A 20,374-nucleotide genomic window follows, 5' to 3' on the forward strand; every position below is an offset into this window, starting at 1 on the left:
GGCTTAGAATCATTCAATGCGTTCTGTTGTTATGTAAATTTTTACACTGTATTTGAACTATTTATATTATGTATTCACGGAATGTGTTTGAGCCGTGAGTTTCTGTTTTGTGAAATATATCGTAGCTGCCATGGGTTTTAATAGTAATCATAATTACCCTAATTTTATTCCAGAGTCTATTAAAAGAAGAACGTTTTTTTTATCAAAATTACAAATTACTTTTTGATCTCTTTGTCTGATGACTTAGGTCTATACTATTACTAATAACAAAGGTATCTTGATTAGTCAAGTTTTAACTCTTTGAGGCGACACGGCTTGTCGCATTATGAAAAAAAGGTATTGATCATACTTTTGCGGACTAGTAATATTAGGGTTGATGTGGAAAATATAATTTTTAAACAACAATTATTATGACTATCTTCAGCTCTTTAATACCCACTGCTGGGAATAGGATCTCTTTTTTAGGCCATAATGTTTGTATCGAATGCCATTCTCATCCACGTATGCCCTGGCGTCCTGATTATGTCATCGGTCCACCGTGCCATAATCTTCCGGCACCTTTACGATCTAATCTCGACCACCATTCCGTTACACTCAATCTACTAACAGTTATACTCTGTTGAATATTGAATTTTTTTGCACAGTGCACGTTATAAAACATTAACGAGGTTGGCAATAAAGTGAAAAAGAAAAATAGTTACGAAGATTTGTTCACGGTCCACCATAATTCTCAAGGTGGTATAGACGAAAAATCCGGCATCCATCTTAATACGAGATATTAAAATCTCATTTTAAGACTATATATCCGTTATACGAAGCAACCTTGAAACCAAAACGCATGCATGCTATGCGGTGTAGACAAAATGATGGTACCGATCTGTTCGGGTACCCAATAAAAAAATGCAATAAAAAGTGAAAGATTGTTTTAATAAAAACATGTAATTTATTGTTAGTGGACAACGTAATTAGCAGACTGTTCAAGATTTTAACAGCGTGAAACGAAACGCATATCCTCGTTTTTTATATTATATTAAGTATCTGTGCATTTTTACTCAATCACGGCTTTGGCGCCTTTTTTGTAAATTTTCAAATATTTTTTTCTGAACATTATTGTCGGACTAAAAATATAGAACATCACTTCCACGAACCGACTTTTTATTTGTCCCGAGCGTGAACACAGTCTAATAGTTGAGATAAATTAAGTGACATCCATATTTCTCAAGCGAGCATAACAATACACAAGATGAATGAGAAAACTGTTTTCGAAAGTCTCATCTAACTATTGAACAGTAGATTAGATAGAAGCTCTTCCCAACTCCCTAATTCCTAATCGTTTATATCTAAGTACGGCTGATACGACATACTACACGCCCGCACGAGTAGATACTAATGTCCTATTTCGGCAAGGAAGCAATAATACGTTACGACGTGAAGAGTAGGACGGCTTTTGCACAAATGAAATTCCGGCTTCTAGACGAACTGCGACATTCACGTTCTGAATTCTGTGGCTTTTTTTGTTATTGAACGATTACTGGTGGCCCTGAGGCCTTTCCAGTTACACCAGTACAAGTAAGCAAGCAAAGGCTCACCCAGCAGGGGTGGGCTATTCTGTGGCCTATGGATTGTGTGAATCTATGGACTCCGACAACAAAGCCGGTAATAGTTGACCTCGATACGCATGTTAGGGAGTATACATATATATAAAAATGTGTCTAGTACTTGACCTAGGTAATCTAAATTAAGAAATAGTGCTTCTTCCACATAATATATCACCTAAAATTCTTTCAAAACTAGGGACATAACAAAACGAATGGCTTTAAAATCTAAACTAGTCTAAAGGAAACAAAAACGCACCCACCATAGATAAAAAACAAAGTTTTTTTTGTGTCAATCTTGACATTTGACATTTACTAAATATGAAAGTCAGTAACGCACAAAAGCAAAGGCATCTCATATACGAGCAGCCCTAATGAAAAGGAAATTAAGGAGGCTCAAATAAGGCTGTTGTTGCCAATATTTCACGAGTTAGCACTTTATGAGCGAGAGTTTGTAAACACAAGAAACACTTATTTTATGTTGAAAGAGACGCGTGTGTAATGGACGTTACGCATTTCAGCGTCTCGCGTTATTTAAGAAGTTTTCATTAACGACGCGACAGCAGTTAATTAGGGCGACATCTAATTTACATTGAACTTATTAAAGGTATACAAATATTCACATTAAATACATACATATTAATGTTACGAACACACTACTGTGCTTCGGCAACGATCCGCAATCCCGAAGCCGAAAAGCCGAATCCGAAAAACCGAAAAGTTTGAATTGCAAGAGTTTTTGTACTGAATTCGCGAACACGAATGCCGACAAAAAGGTTTTCAGTAAAATAGTTCGCATCAATTTGATTTGTCTCGAAAAAAAATCACTCATACGGCTTGAAGTAGATCAGAATTCAAATGACAAAGAAATAACTTCTGTCTTGGAAGCCCCGAAATGAATGTTTCGCTCTTGTATGTGTGCGTCGATAGCGTTATAAATTACTCAAACTTTAGTGCTTCAAATAAATCATTTTCAATGTGACATTATTTAGGAGCGAAGATTTCAATACAAGCAAATACGTTAATAAAATACACTTAAGGCAGTGACAATTTTGTAACTCCTCTCAGCTTTCTGGGACTCTTTAGCTATGACATTATGTCTATAAACGCTACAACAAGACAACAGCAATGTTCACTTATAAAAACAAATTATACTGTAAACATTTTCATTATGTTTGTAACACAACGGTGATTATATAAGTATTCAGTTTTCCTTGACGTTACATCGGCCGCGCTGGATACATCGAATGACCACAAGGAAACCGTTATAATGTTTATTTTAATATAACTTATATGAAATAATGTAACAACAATATACCAAACAAAAATTTACTCATCCCTTCTTTTATGTCTAACAGTAAGCAAGGTATTTATTAATCATTCATTATATATGCATAGCAAGCATTATATATTAAATATTTAATTCAATTTGATTAATAAGTAGATACCATTTCTAAAATATCAAAACAAAACTGCGGACTGCCTTTTAGAAAATGCAATGCGATTTTTTACAACTTTAAAACGCATCACATTATCCCTAATTATTATGTTTGTGACGGTCAAAAGATATTTGACAGATGCCCGAATCTCGCTTACGACATTTTCAAGATAAGCTTGCATATGAGTCGTCTAATATCAAAGGTGGCAATCTGTGCATTTGGACGAATTTTTTTTATGGATATGTCAATACAGATTTATTTGAATATAATCGTCTCCTTCAAAGAATACGGTTCAAAACCTGCATTAAATAAAAGTTAATAGTTAACCTATTATTTATCTAAGATGTCGTTCAGAAGAGTTTTGTGACTGCCAATGTAATACAAAGTCAATAATTCGTTTTTCTGATTTACCAATAATTGTCCAAAAGTCACATTGCCGGCTTTGATAATAGTCGACTCATATATACAAGTTCCGAAAAACAACATTCGGACCAACGGTCTACCGAGCAATATCTAGCACCCACTGTGGAAGATCTTCCCTTTATCGTTATACCCAAACTAGTGACCTCGACGTGATTTCGCTAAACATAATTAGAGACGAGAAACGCCACCTACCATATCGATCACAGCCACAGAAGGTAAATAGCTTAAACTCTTAATACTGCTAAATTGGTGACCCCGAAGTGAATAACAACGAAGAACAACGTTCGGATCGTCGGTCTACCGCGCAATATCACCCGCTTGGTGGAAGATCTTCCCTTTGTCGTGTTATACGCAAATGTTCATTTAATTTAAAAACCTCGAAATCATTTTTTACACATAAAGATTGCCTACACACTTATGAACATACTAGCTTTTTCCCGCGACTTTGTCCGCGTGGAATAGATACATTATTTTAGCGAAGCTTTAACCGTTTCTGCAGCGCACACAGCGGAAGCTCTCAAAAGAGAAAAAAAAACGATTTTGAAACATCCTTTATTGGTGCTGCGCTTGTATTGGTTTGAGCGTGATGTTATATAGCCTTATAGCCTTCCTCAATAAATGGGCTATCTAACACTGAAATAATTTTTCAAATCGGACCAGTAGCTCCTGAGATTAGCGCGTTCAAACAAACAAACTCTTCAGCTTTATAATATTAGTATAAATAAGTAATAAGTATAGATATTTCACACCACGATTTCGATAACTGAGTGAATTAGTGTCAACCCTATTTATTTTCACAGGCCAAACAGTCGAACGAACAACGAAATTATAAAGTTAACGTTCTTCGCCATTTAGACACGGAAATCTAAATAGGAGTGTAAATAGAAAACAAAAGTATTATTTAAGCCTTTGACGGTGTACGTTTACCGCCCACACAGCCCTTTAGCCGTCTCGACGGTCATGCATGATTCATAGGCACGTATTAAACTCATGTCATATTTAAATAAAACTTGATCGACTTTGTAGGAATGAAACTTAAAAATCTCTTTTTATAGTTTACGCTTATGCGCTAGGTAAGCCACTGGTAGCCGTGTTCAAACTATTCTGAACAGTTCGGAACATTAATATTTACCATATAAGTTGCGAATTTTGAACACTATGAAAGAACCAAAAAAATATTGCTTCTTTCATAGAAGCTATTGACAAAAATTTGGTTGGACTCTTGACGACTTTACCGATGTCCTTCAGAGATGGAATCGAGTTGAGAGGCTTAAAACCAGTGTGCTTAGTGCCAGCATTTTAACGTTCTCGATAGCGTAAAAGTTAACTTAAATTTATACGCAGTTGGAACAGCGCCCCTAGCAGCAAACGTAGGCAAACGTTCTAACTCCATACAAATTTGAGTAAACTTTTACGCTATCGAGAAAGTTAAGAAACTGGCACTAAGCACACTAATAGGCCGTGACATACTTGTCTACATCTATCTAAATATCTTAATCAATTAAAAAAAACACACCACACACACTTATGAGGTGTATGGTCAAGTATAAACTCTACTAAAATGTACGAACCAATCACAACCTATCAGTTAATAATATAATAATTTTCAAGCCCGTTGGGATTATACTATTACTTATTTTTCATTAAATGTAAGATACCCTTCGAACCAGATCGCATTACTGCTAACCCACAGAAACAGACCAAAGTTTAGCGGACATTAATTGAATGTCAAGGTACCGGGAATGATAGCAGGAAATATCTATTCTGATATAACAAGATCCCAACGGAAACGCTACAACGCCAAATATAATTACTTCAGAGGAGGGTTCGTTCTACATGCGATTTTAAGCAGTTCCCAGAGTCCATGTGGATGGACACCTCCCATCTTCAGACATAAGATCAAAGTCTTAATATCCTTGACCTTATGTCGAAAGTGCTATAAATGAGTCATAGCTCCGTGTACAGTGGTGATCGGAGTCAATGGACATCCTACCATGGAAATGAATACCGCCACCCACTTCGAGATAATAAGATCCAATTCTCAATATTGTATGACGGCCATCTCACTTTTCAAACTGGTATGCACATTTCCTTGACAGCAAATACACACAGCGCACAGCGCCCCGGAACCAATTCCAACCTCTGCTGGTTCATTAACAATTCCTGTCAGTCCTGCAGCAGATATAGGCCTAAAGGACCAACACAAAGTCAAGGTCACAATAAAATTATACTAGACGGAAATAGTAATTCTGACATAACAACACCGCAGCGGAAATACGCTAGCATCTATCATGCTAGGTGTGGAAAAATAGTTCAAAAAGAAAGTAGACAGTACAATCTAATAACAATAAAGTATGTATTTAACTGGCGTACGCTTGCTAAGACGTGATTTTTTAGGCATATCTTGCCGACTAGAGAAAAATACAGAAGAATCATTTCATCAAATTTAAAAATGAACACATGTTGGTATCTTTTATAAGTCTTACGTATGCAGCGTTTGATATGTTTTCACCATTGCTCATAGTCAGCAATCTGATTGGAGTGACACGGTTAATTTTTTTGATGACGCTGCGGCTATAAATGTTTATAACAAAAGGAAGGCTTGCAAAAAAATCTGCATTCAACTCATCATCATCACACACGTACCCCGCTATTATCTAAGATTAATAATTTTCGATCTAAATAAGAAGTTTTCAGAAAACTAATTAAATCTTACATCGGTTTAATTACTCAAGTAGCAGCTTGCGGCTTCGTCGTAAATTGTAATATCGTTATAAAACAAGATATAGGAAAGGTTAACGACTCTACGCTGGGGTTAGTAGTCACATTGCACAGATGGCAGACAACATTATAATTATAGAAAAATAAACAACTTTAAAGAAGACATCGTAAATCTCCGTTTCATTAAACTCGAAGGACCAACTAGATACCTATTGATGCGAAAATAAGATATTTTTTTCAAAACAATATTTTGTATTCAAAATATGATTGCATTTGATGATGGGATGAAAGTTATATAATTACTGGAGTTAGTGTTAGGTTTGTATCATCAGTATGGCACCACAGGTATTAACGTGTCATTTAATTGTACTAGAAACTTCGACCTCATGTAACGCTACGGTATTCACGTCGTAGTTGAATGCTCACTGTATCTTCTTAGTGGGTCGTAATTCCAATCTGGTAATAGATTTAGCGAATCCTTGTCCTTGCTAAAGAAGATGTTAGCAAAGTCTTCCAGTTTGAACCCCTCCGTGTAAACTCGCCCATACCCGACAAAACCCGAAATAGCCCTCGAGGATACGAATAATTAGGTACTTAAACGAAAAAAAACAGAGTTTCACAATAACGTTGAACTTTGCATAAAAAAGCTTTAATAAAGATCATATTACATAAAATTTAATATAAAAGCGCAACGAAGTGATATTACAACTATTAAATGTAATTATATCGAATGCTATATTTAGACGACCCGACCTACAACGCCATACAGAATACTTGTAACATTGTAAACTAATTATTATTTAAAAGCAACTGTACCTAGAGGATATATTTAAATTAAAATAGCTTATACGAAAAACCTATTCGTCCTAATGAGAATTTTCAATGCATTCTTAAGAACAAGTCTACTATGCCCAAATTGAAATCCTTTTTGAAAAATGAACGTCAAATTGAACACTAATCTTTATTGATTAGCGTCAGATGTTATCGCTGTTAATTTCCGAGTTATCTGAAAATGTGAACACTCAATTATTGCCCTATTATTGCTATGTCTAACAAAGTAGGTCACAATCGGTTCAAATTACGTCAATCTTCAGATTTTGCTATGAAACGGTTTCCATTTCACAAACCAAATTTCTATACAATACGAAAACTCATCAAATTAATCGGCCACTGAATGCTTCCCCATTGTCAGATGCTTCAAAGGACCTTTTCGATTGTGATGCGTTTGTCAGGAGGATCATTAGGCACCCTTTATGAGCAAGATCGGCGGTGTGCCGCAATTTCAATAACAAGAATTTCCCGGACCTTGTTCTCGCATTTCCTAATTTATACAATTCACACAGACAAGTCAGTTCTAAGTAAACAAACCGATCCTACATCAAATAAGCAATTAATTAGAGGAGATATCTACTACACCGCACTCAATTTGGGTCCAATCATCTCGACATTGGGTTTGGCTGTTTAATCAACCATAACAGCAATTATCGTGATACGGTCTTGGTCGCTTTTAGAATGTGTCGTTTTCGCATTCCGATTACTCTGTTATATATGCATTTGCAAGCCCAGTAAAAGTAAAATGCATTCAGTTTAGATAGTGAAAATTCATTGGCTCACTTGTACGGAATATGCGTAATTGTGTCGCAAAAACAAATTAGGTGTTAACAAACCGGCGCAATTTTTGCTATATAGTTCTGGTCACAAAATTGAAGACACGTATTTATTTATCTATTTATATATAAATGCATTATACAAAATTCACTATACACAAAACAGATTCTTCTCTAACATTTACATTAACACACACGCTTTCGGTGAACGCGAAACCCACCGCAACGCCACGGTCCGTGTCGAAAGAATATTCCCGAAGCGAGGGGTGCGGTGACGCGAGCGTTGAAGCCGACGACCGGCGTGGCACTGCGGCTGGCCGGCCGCGTGCTTCCCTAACCGCCGGCTCAACACCCATACGACCTAACTCCAGACCAAATCAACTACGAAAACACCCCTAACTTAACAATGTGAAAGAACATTTTCAAACGCAATGGACACGGAGCGCCAATCGATGCTCCTGAAACAGGACAACATATCTTTCCGCCTCCGCTACCATGACCAAAATGTTCAAAGTAGGTATGGTTGGTTAATTTAAAGTGAATTCGATTACAAATGAAACATGACGAATTTTATTAAACAAATTGACAACTGAGATGTTAAAGTATCGAATTTCATCTTGAGTTTGCAGAAAGTACGAACATGTCTGTGGATCGAAAGTAATAACCCGTTAAAATATGTAAATGTCTATTGATAAATTCTGAATTGAATTTTAAAACGATCCGGATAAAAGGTTTGATGTTTGAAAACATTTTAAAATAAACCTTAAATAAAAAAATGTAATCTTTTGATTAAAAAAGAAAAGTAGGCATTTCTGATGCGAAACTTCATTGGCACGTTAGACATGTAATATCAGATACGTTCTATCTTAATAGTTACCAACACAGCGTGCGCTCTTCTGATTAGCTTCCATGTTGCCATACAAGAACAACACGATCAAGATTATCTGCTAATAGACATGGTATTTAATACCAGGATTGCATAATATTAAAATGAATTCCGGAATAGGACAAGATAAGCAAATGGGAACTGCAACTTATTCAAAACCAGTCTGCGAACAGCATATTATGCTGAACAGAATTATGCACGTGTTCTCGAATAGCACTCCTGATGCGCTCACACCCACTGAGCTAAACCCGCAATCAAATGGATAAACCAGTTTTACACAGTAATTTTACGCGTACGCAGAAAAACATCAAGTTTGTCAAAATATTCCTGCCAAATCAAGTGGACTATAATGGAGGAACTATAGTGACGATGCCTCTATAACAGAGGTCGGCAACCTTTTGAGTCGCAAGAGTCAAAAATTATAATTTGCAAAATTTCAAAGTTTTTAAAGAGCCACAATTTTTTTCTTGGCAACAATAAATAGTAGGTACTTGCATAAACTTTTCTTTTTTCTAATTATTCATAAGAAAAATATCTATTAATTCTTATATAAGTGTTTTTTACAACAAATTAGATAATAGATATATATATATATATATAAATATATATATCTATATACGGTATTACTAGATAATCACTTATTATTTAAGTAAAAAATGAATGATAGAAATAGTGCCCAATCCTCGTTAGTCGATTCAGAACAATTTTTAAATGTTTTTTTTTTTAAATAAATAATATTTGCGTATGGAACTAAAGGGCCGCAGTTTCATATCCAAAGAGCCTCAGATTGCCGATCCCTGTCTATAAAAATCATAGTCTTTTTAAAATAAGTAATTTAAATTCGGAGAATAAACAAAAAAAGTAACTGCCTTTAAATAAATCGCAAATGCTTAGTAAAGTTTTAAGCTAATATCGAAACTAGAAAAAAAGAACAAAATATGCTCCCTGTTCGAGGAAGGGTCGAAGCTTAAACGATCTCTAAGAATCGATATAGATTGCGAATATAAATTTAAAAGGACCCAATCTTTGGATATCGCATTTCGATGAAGATTGCAGAACACGTAGTGGTATGTAATCCAATGTCGTTCTTGCGTTCCTGGTGATTAGTGACGCGAAACCAAATTGTTTTTATAAATATGAGGTTACAAATAAACTGGATACGAAATTATTTTGCATTCTTCTTTACACTAGACTACGGAACTGAGAAGTCACTGTTGATTGAATGTTCTAATAGTAGTTATAGAGAATTTGTGCCTACGAGACTGTAGGTATAAATTGATGATGAAGATACGAATAGTGCATAAGTGTTTAATAAATTATATACTAGTAGTCGCCCAGTGGTCGAAATTCCAGACCATAATTAATTGAAATTCAAAGTTGAAATTATAAGTTTGAACATTATTGAGGTTCTATTGTCAAAGAGCATACCTTCAATCACAGATTACGCCAAGGCTACACTATAGACAAATACGAATAAAAACACTCGATTCTCAATTTGACCACAGACTTTAATATTTAACAATAAATAAAATGGTATAAATGCGTCTGTGTCAAATGCATGGTAATGTGTGTTTGGGGTTATATACGACAAAGGGAAGATCTTCCACCGAGCGGGTGATATTGCTCGGTAGACCGACGGTCCAAATGTTGTTATTCGGAACTTGTATATATGCGCTTTATCTTGAAAATGTCGTAAGCGAGATTCATGCATCTGTCAATTATCTTGCGTTGTATGATGGCTACCCGCCACAGTGTGTAATGTTTTTTTTTATTGATTTAATGTATTTTTATGCATGATTTTTTTAAACTACTAGAATTTTGCATTCCTTCTCTTTGTTTTCTATAAGTGTGGAAAATTTCATATTCCTCCGTCCGCGCAATTTTCGTACAAAAGGGCATAAAGTTTTTGCTTTATGTATTAATATATAAATTTGGGAAGCAATGTCATTTGCGTTCGGATTTGAATAGTAGAACATATTTGTATGTATTACTAGAGATCAACATTAAATGTCATAATCGGTAACAGCTTTGACTAACACTGCTTGATTTTTACCACAAAAAAAGGTGTTTACTATGTAAGTATTTATGGGTCAACAAGGTTCATAAACTTTTTTATTAAATATCATTCGCTTACCTGCGCATTTCATTAAGCAGATAAAATAAGCTTCCGATAATAATCGCATCGTATTGCATCTGAATCTCTAAATAAGCCCGACTCTCGTATCTGTCACCGTAATGTTGTTTACAGCATTGCATTTTTGCTGCGAAACCGAAATAACACGATCCAACTTTACCGCAGTTGTAAATTGTATGGCGGAATTTAAAACGGTGCCATCCGGGTATTCAACAAAAGGTTCCACGACCCGTCATTTCTGTGCGTGCACAAACCACTAGTGTTTTGTGTCGTTTTTTTTATTTTTTATTGCTTAGATGGGTGAACGAGCTCTCAGCCCACCTGGTGTTAAGTGGTTACTGGAGCCCATAGACATCCACAACGTAAATGCGCCACCCACCTTGAGAGTTCTAAGGTCTCAAGTAAGTTACAACGGCTGCCCCACCCTTCAAACCGAAACGCATTACCGCTTCACGGCAGAAATAGGCAGGGTGGTGGTACCCACCCGCGCGGACTTTCAAGAGGTCCTACCACCAGTAAGTGTCGTTTTAACAGTGCAATGTAGATAACTTATCGTCATTCGGATGATCTAAATAGACTAAAATTTTCATAGTCTACCTCTTCTTCTTCTCGCTTCGGTTTCCTCAATACTGAGGGTCGTGACCACCTCCTCGCAACAGGAGTTTATTGCGGACCATTTCACGCCATTTGCCTCTATCTGCCGCCGAGTGTAGAGCGTCGTGAACTGTGGTGTCGAGGGTAGTGCGGATCTGGTCAGTCCAACGTGTCGGGCCTCTACCTCGTGGTGTTCTTCCGTTCACCATTAGCTTCTCCAAGCTGCCGTGATCCTTTCTTGCAATGTGGCCAAAGTATTCCAGAACTCTACTTACGCAGGCAGATGGTAAAAAGCCTCGTCTTTATCTGGAGTTCTTGGAGGATCGACACGTTGGTGCGATGTGCTGTCCAGGGAATTCCTAGCATCTTTCGCCACATTTAGCACCACATCTCAAATGCAGAATAGCCTACCAGCGTTATAAAATATCAACCACACGAAGCGCATCCTAGAATGGTGTACCATTAATATTGTTAGCATATCTCGTTTGGTTGGTTGTCGCTGCGAGTTTTACCGCAAAGTTATTACCGGATTCAAGTATAACTAAAACACTTATATACATAATATAATGTATTATTTTATTCACATAAAAATAAAGTTTAGCCTAGTAAAACTATAGCACAAACTGAGTTGCTCTATAAAGAGAAACAACATTTAAAGCTATTGCTTCACCAGTTTTTATGTTTTTTTTTTTATATTTTACAATTCGAAAATGTTTTTATATTTCCTATGTTCCTTCTTCTTCAAATTAACATTTATGTCACCTGTATAACATACTAGCTGTACCCGTCCGCTTCGCTGGGCATTTGAAATTAACATTATTATTTCTTACCCCCACAAAGATTCTCATCATTAACGCCCCCGCAACTGGTGTAGGGAATTAAAACAAACAAAAGGTATCCGTCCGACGGAGGACACATCAAAGGGAAAACAAAATTGTTATTTTTATTCAATTCCGAGCATTTCCATATTTATTTACTTCTACAAATAATTCAAGACCAAAATTAGTCAAATCGGTCCAGCCGTTCTCGAGTTTTAGCGAGACTAACGAACAGCAATTCATTTTTATAAGATTAGTATAGATTAACCTCTTTAAGTCATAAATCATATGGAGGTTACATACATACCAGTCGCGGAGCATTCACATGCTCCAGTAAAATGAGTAATACCGAGTTGGTAATAATGTCAAGAAACCTAGACCCAGGCCAAAGGTTCCGCTATATGCACATCGTAGCCGTGAGAAATAGCCACACTTATTCATTTAGTTCTATTGTATTTAAAGCCAGTGACATAAAAAATACACGTTTTCCGATTTACGATTTTTTTTTAATTTTTTTTTATTGCTTAGATGGGTGGACGAGCTCACAGCCCACCTGGTGTTAAGTAATTACTGGAACCCATAGACATCTACAACGTAGACGCGCCACCCACCTTGAGATACAAGTTCTAAAGTCTCAGTATAGTTACAACGGCTGCCCCACCCTTCAAACCGAAACGCATTACTGCTTCACGGCAGAAATAGGCAGGGCGGTGGTACCTATCCGCGCGGACTCACAAGTGGTCCTACCACCAGTAAATACGTACTCGAAGCGTGGATGTATTGTTTGTTATGATAAGGGTCGTCAGCTGTTATTATGATAAGTGGCTGAGATTAGAGCCGACGAGCGACGTAACTAGTTATCATAGTGATAGAAATTTTAAATATTTACTTTTAACCTTTTTTATTTTATTTAGGTTATTTACGTAAATGCAGAACGAATTTATTGAATGTTTTTTAAGTTGTCTGTTTTTTTATTATTGTTAGTAACAAGCACACTGCTAATTCATGCTCTTTAAAATTTGCAGGATTATTTCTATTACTAGTTGACCTCGCAGACTTCGTAGCGCCTCAATCGATAAATAAAAAACCTAAACTTTTGTATAAAATACACTTAAAACAAACAAAAGGAATCCGTCCGACGGGGGACACATCAAAGAAAAAACAAAATTGTTATTTTTTTATTTAATTCCGAGCATTTTCATATTTATCTACCTTTTAAACCTTCTCTGGACTTCCACAAATAATTCACATTTAACACACATTTTTATATATATAGATAGATAGATAAGTCAGATTCAAATTAGCGAAAGACATTGTTAGCCAAAGTGTATAATCATAATGAGCTATGTCTCCCTAATGTTTAACCAAAGTCATTTCAGTGGAATTCAACTCAGCCTTAAGGAGAATGTGACCACTTCTCACTACAGGCGGGGCGTGAAGTTGAAGTCTCAATAGCATTGTATAACGGTTTTCCCCGTCCTTCAAAGCGCATGAGTGCTTCGATGGGATACCCACACAAATGAGCTCAAAATACGCCTTACTACAAGTTTGGTGGGTGGCGCATTTACGTTGTGGATGTCTATGGGCTCCAGTAACCACTAAAAACCAGGTGGGCTGTGAGCTCGACCACCCATAAGCAATAAAAAAAAAGTACATAAATACGCTTTCTCTGTCTGAATCTTATTAATTCCTTCAGTCCACTTACAGGTCTGATCGCCGCTATGGACCTTGGCTGTATGAAAATTATATCGGCGGACGTGAATGACGAACATTATCCGATAGCAAATGATTAAAACGGAGCAATTAACCTGGTGGTAGAGAGTCTTGTGAACCCAGACGCGTAGGAATAGCCACTGCCTATTTCTGGTATTAGTAATACATTCCGGCTTGAAATCTGGAACAGCAGTTGAACTATACGATTGAGACTTTATTCACCTAGTACTATCCTATGAGCTACTACATAACTACACAAAAAATTGGGATGTGAGCTCATTAACACGCCTATGCAATAAAATTGATAAAATGAATGTGTGAATGAATGAATGTCTAAGTAAAAATTAACCGAATAAATATGAATATTATAGTACTGTAACCATCAACATTTTTGTGCTGATATGACGTTTTTTTATTGCTTAGCTGGGTGGACGAGCTCACGGCCTACCTGGTGTTAAGTATTAACGGAGCCCATAGACATCTACAACCTAAATACCGCCACCCGCCTTGAGATGTGAGTTCTAAGGTCTCAGTATAGTTACAACGGCTGCCCCACCCCTCAAACCGAAACGCATAACAGCTTCACAGAAGAAATAGGCAAGGTGGTGGTACCTACCCGTGCGGACTCACAAGAGGTCCTACCACCAATAAAACCAGTATGATTACACGATGTTATTCTTTCTTCGTGGTAGTCGTGTCGAAATAATCACACTGCATAAATTTAAATTATACTTATTCGCATCGAGCACAATGAGTAACGCGTTTCGTCTTGACACACCTCGACCTATGTGATCAGGAAATTCAATAATAATAAAAATCATTTATTGGTCGTGTGTCACGTACGGTTAGAATTAATCTATTATTATTATACGATTTTTATACATATCGCAGAGAGGCTATTAATAAATAGTATCCATTAATAATAAGTAAATAAAGATGTGAATTCTTGACTGGTGTTACCATTTATCAAAACTAAAACCAGATTTGGGGACGAGACTTTATTAATAAGATGTGTGGTGAAGTAATAATTTCAATAAATCAATAAAATATTAGTCTATATGTCTATACTAATATTATAAAGAGGAAAGATTTGTTTGTTTGTTTGTTTCGAATAGGCTCCGAAACTACTGGACCGATTTGAAAAATTATTTTTCCATTAGAAGCCGACATTGTCCCTGATGAACATAGGCTACTTTTTTTTTTTTTTTTGTTTCATGTGTGTTTTAATGTTTCCGAAGCGAAGCGAGGGCGGGTCGCTAGTACTTAATAATATTATAAAGAGGAAAGATTTGTTTGTTTGTTTGTTTCGAATAAGCTCCGAAACTACTGGACCGATTTGAAAAATTATTTTTCCATTAGAAGCCGACATTGTCCCTGATGAACATAGGCTACTTTTTTAAAAAAAATTTTTTTTTTTTTTTTTGGTTTCATGTGTGTTTTAATGTTTCCGAAGCGAAGCGAGGGCGGGTCGCTAGTGTTTAAATAAATTGGTGAAAATAGTGGGAATATGCTAATAAACAAACGATTGTTTCCAGTAAGCTTATTGGATTTGTATGATGACGTCATTGTTCATTATGACGAGACCTATGTTCGTGTTTAATGAAATTAAAAGACTGATATCTAAGTATCAGAAACGGTATTACTGAAAACAACTCCTGAGGCTGTGTTTTTATTTATTTTCCTGGGAGATACCATGCGGCCCACCTAACAATGGATGGTTTCTGTCACTCCTTCACATTAATAACAATGAGGGGACAGCCAAGCCGCTTACTTTAAATGGTTGCATCCTGCATCATCACCGAAGATTTTAGCTTAAATAGGCAAACACTATTGGAGGATGGGTTGAAAAAAAACACACATCTTTTAAGAATTCAATATTTAACTAACTCATCATTATTTACACTAAATCTCTTCCGCTCCACGAGTAGAGCTAGACAACAGGTTCGATGATGATTTTTCGACTTTTGTAATTGCGATACTTTTTAGTTTTTACTGCTGATTACTGCCCTATTTACAGCTATTTTTAATCAACTTGCTGAGTGGACACTAAGAACGATTTTCAAACATTATACGAATTTTCATAACATGCGACTTACGGAAAGTGAAGTTGCGAAGTGACATGTTGGAAGAATCCAAATCAAAAAATATTGTTCATTATTATTATATTTCCATTTGAAACGGTATATTATATAACGTATAAGTAAATAGTACATCATGTGGTAAATTATATAATGTGTAGGTAAATAATAGGTATATAATGTATGTTGTATTTAGATATGACGTTTGACCTAGTAACGACTGTGGCTAAATTTATTTCACAATAACATTTAATAATGAAGTCTTCCTTTTTATTTTCCTTCCTCTACCAGAACTCTGCTTGTGAATCTTATATCAATACATAATGAATATAAAGTTCTACGATCCTCGCGAAATAATAATATAATGAAGGACTGTACTGTCTTATCATAATACTAATAATGGAACACAACGTTTTAATTTTAAAATTTAATGATTTTTTTTTTACCCTTTGTATGTACCCTTTTTATTATTTACTCAGTCAAAAAATGATCACATCTTGGTCAATGAATAGACCAAAAATGTTCGTCACTTCTATTTCAATCGGTCGTCCTCAATACCGTTCAGTTCCTCCGACTCTGATTTACGTGTAGTTTTGAAGTTTTTTGTAATTTTTTTTTGTATAAGTAATACAATACAAATTATAATAGGACTATTCCAGGAACCGTTTGCCACGTACAATCCGGCTATGGAATGAGCTCCCCTCCACGGTGTTTCCCGAGCGCTATGACATGTCCTTCTTCAAACGAGGCTTGTGGAGAGTATTAAGCGGTAGGCAGCGGCTTGGCTCTGCCCCTGGCATTGCTGAAGTCCATGGGCGACGATAACCACTCACCATCAGGTGGGCCGGATACTCGTCTGCCTACAAGGGCAATAAAAAAAGTATCAATTATTAACGTAACATCTAACCAATAGACACAGCCCACTCAGTTTCTCGCCGGATCTTCTTAGTTGGTCGCGACTCCGGTCCGGTGGTAGATTCTGCTAGTGTAAGTAAATTACCTTAGGTTGAGCCCGTGAGCTCACCCACTCGTCCGAGCGTAGCTGGAATAGCCCCTTTGACTGCCAGCGAATAGGTAAGGATAAACATAAAACCAAAACTTTAATTTATATAGACAAACGTTTATACAAGATTTATCTAGATAGCGACTCTAGCACGCACTGTAACCAAAATACTGTTTACCAGACGCGCCCCATATTCTTTCGAGACGCGACAATCGATTGTCTTTTTGTAAATTGTAATTGTCTTAAAAATCAACAGCATAAACCCTGTATATTATATTAACAGGCAAAGATAAAACAGGTGAGTACTTTTTATCTGTGTTTTAGTCTTTAGCCATCGTAGAACATATTGGACAGATGCTGCATCGCGCCAACGACATTTTTGTGGTAAGTTTGCATATATACAAGCATCTTCAATCCAGCGCTTCCCTGCCGATCCACTATCGGTTTTTTTAGGTACCTCAAGCACCAATCACCGTTATCGGCGAACCCGTCGCTTGCGATACAGAGTTCGGCGAGTAAACTAACTCTCAGACTAGTCCAATGGGTTTTTCGCCGGATCTTCTCAGTGGGTCGCGATTCCGATGGTAGATTTGGTGAAGCACTGCTCTTGCTAGGGCTAGTGTTAGTAAATTCGCCTAGATAGAGCCCCACCTACCAGGCCTTACCCACCTGTACCCACCTGAGCTCACCTACTCGCCCGGAGAATCTAGTATAACCCCTCGAGGTCACCAAAATTGGTAGGGACGAAAAACCAGCGTTTTCCTCAAATGGTTATAAGCAACACGAATTTGGAAACAGTTTTTTATGGGCTATTTCCGACATTCACATTTCATGTTTAAATAATAAAGAACTCAATAGTGTTAATGTCAATAACAACATGAATCTAAATGTTGAGTTGTCAGTGATTATCAAATATCGTCCACAGGGCGAAAACCATTATTGATAAATTGTGTGATTAATGATATGTGATTTCATTATTAAACTATTCATAAATACAACAGATAATAAAATAATTATAACGGCACCGCCATCTTGTATAGTCTTGGTTTTTTTTCCTCATATTTTTCTTGAATATTTATTGTTTCGCTCAAAGATCTGTCTGAAAAATGCCCTTTTAACCTAAAACACTTTCCATAGTACTTTAGTTAAATTTATAGATAACTAGTCAAACCCGATCCGCTTAGCTGGCCATTCTTTCATTTGACTTTGACCCTATCCCTACCAAACTTCACAGAATCATCCGCTATGCCAATGTGAAAATTTCCTGCCATTGTCCACCCGTATCGGTATCTATAGCGAACATACATACACAAATCGACTTTCAGATCTACAGTTAAAGTATTCTAACCAAAAACATTATACCCAATATATTTACTTTCGCATCAATCAACACAAAAGAAATCTGCATCAAAAACGCACATCTAAAAAAGAAGAATTACGAACTATACAAGAACGCGAAACCTTGGTCTACAAACTACAAAAATGTGCCGGCATAGTTAAAGCCTCATATGGTTTCTTGGTTCCGCGCGTGTTCAAGAGCTCGCTCCGTTTCTAGGCTAAGCGACTCAGTAATAATTACACACGAGAATGAGAGCTTTTATGAATACCTTAGAATGAAGGTCAAACTTTGCCAATACGATATTACATCTGGAAATAATAATGAAGGAAAACCATATCAACGGGAGAAAGTCGTAACTTGCAGTTTGGGCAAAATAACGTTTTAAAATATTCTTGTATTAAGAAATACCACTACCAATACCACTTCGAACGGTTTGGGTCTACGATAAAAAAAAATCATCAAATTTCATACCATTTTTTAACTTTCTATCTCTATAAATATAATATGCGTTATGAATTTTTGATATAGTTTTATGGTTCTAGTTTTTAGTTGGGTTTTTCAAGTTACGACAATTCCGCTTTCTTTCTTCGATATTAAGACGCGTAAGCGTATTCTGAGTTGCTTCGTTCATTCAATGGTGGATTAATCCGATTTTTTTTTATTATTATTTTCGATGACGATTGCATTTAATAAATTCTTATTTGTTGCTAATACAATTTTTGATATTTTAACCAGATAATTATTATTTGTTTAAAAACAAACTTACCAACAAGATCGACTCGGGATTCGATGACTAACTGAAAAGAAAGAAAAAAAACATGTTATCATTTCTTCACTTGATTACAAATCCTTCAGTTATCACGTCACGATATCAAGATCTGGCTTCGAAGTTTGAGAATGACTAAAGCCAATACAATTTGGAAGGAGACTATGACCATTAAATATGAGTTATTTTGCAATAATTTGTTCAAGAATATAGCCATTTTGTTCTAAGATTATTTCTGTATAGAGTGGCTGGCTTATAGGTAGCTCTTCAAAATAAGTTGTGGCTAATATTTTTTTTATTTTTATTTTCTAGTTTAGATGGGTGGACGAGCTCACAGCCCACCTGATGTTAAATGTTTACTGGAGGCCATAAACATCTACAACGTAAATGCGCCACCCACCTTGAGATAAGTTCTAATGTCTCCAGTATAGTTACAGCGGCTACCCTACCCTTCAAACCGAAATGCATTACTGCTTCACGGCAGGAATTGACAGGGTGGTGGTAACTACCATGATGATAATTATGTATTAAAACCCTCCTATTTTAATTTATTATTTAGGATTCGGTATCCCGGAAAGAAGAACAATGATGCCTTGCCACAAACACAGCGGATAAACTTTAAAGACGATTACTGCGTTCAGTTAACCAAGCTATTTATTATTCCAAGACCCTTGGTGCTTTTTGGCACGATTCATTCGCTATCAACGTCACTGACTGGAGTAAATTGCATGCTTCGCAGCACTGAATTAACAGTACTCTGTGGCATTTCCTACGCTGCGCTCATTATTAGGGTTAATGATACTGCTAAACGTAAAACACTAGACTCCTATTCCCGGAAATGTCGAACGAGAATACAGTAATCTGCTGTGTAAATTGACGGGAAAATTACCTAACGACTTTACTTTTTCGACTTAAATGAATACTCGTGTGCTTTTACCACGTTCACGATTGAAAATTAACTCATCGAGTTACTTGTATTGTTTCACAATATGCATAATTTGAAATAAATGCTATACAAAAGTAACTACAATAACTCTTTTCAGAGGTAAGGACGCCACTTCGATAAAGCGGCACGACACGAGAACTCTCTCATCGTGGCCGCCGGTAACTACATTCCTGATCCTGCGGAAAGAATGGAAAGCAGTCGACGTCGCCCCGATCACGTCATTTCGGATCCTCCCGATCCACTAATGGTGCTTTTGGTACCTCAAGCATCGGTCACCGTTCTCGTCGAACCCGTCGCTTGCGACGAAAGGCT

The 20,374-nt window shown here is 36.5% G+C and overlaps 1 protein-coding gene across 3 annotated transcripts in view; it reads right to left on the reverse strand.

Annotated features, from left to right (window-relative positions):
* LOC101745942 (focal adhesion kinase 1) overlaps positions 1-20,374 on the reverse strand; it is a 203,192-nt gene that overhangs the window by 177,958 nt on the left and 4,860 nt on the right. For 2 of the 3 annotated variants that reach the window (XM_038018048.2, XM_038018046.2), the window contains exon 2: positions 19,117-19,147. The gene's annotated coding sequence lies outside the window, so the exon portion shown is untranslated. Of the gene's footprint in view, positions 1-7,845; positions 8,105-19,116; positions 19,148-20,374 lie in introns of those variants that run through there. The other variant, XM_038018045.2, reaches the window with a different exon arrangement.

This window comes from Bombyx mori, chromosome 20 (genome assembly GCF_030269925.1).
Source record: "Bombyx mori chromosome 20, ASM3026992v2".
Taxonomy (NCBI): Eukaryota; Metazoa; Arthropoda; class Insecta; order Lepidoptera; family Bombycidae; genus Bombyx; species Bombyx mori.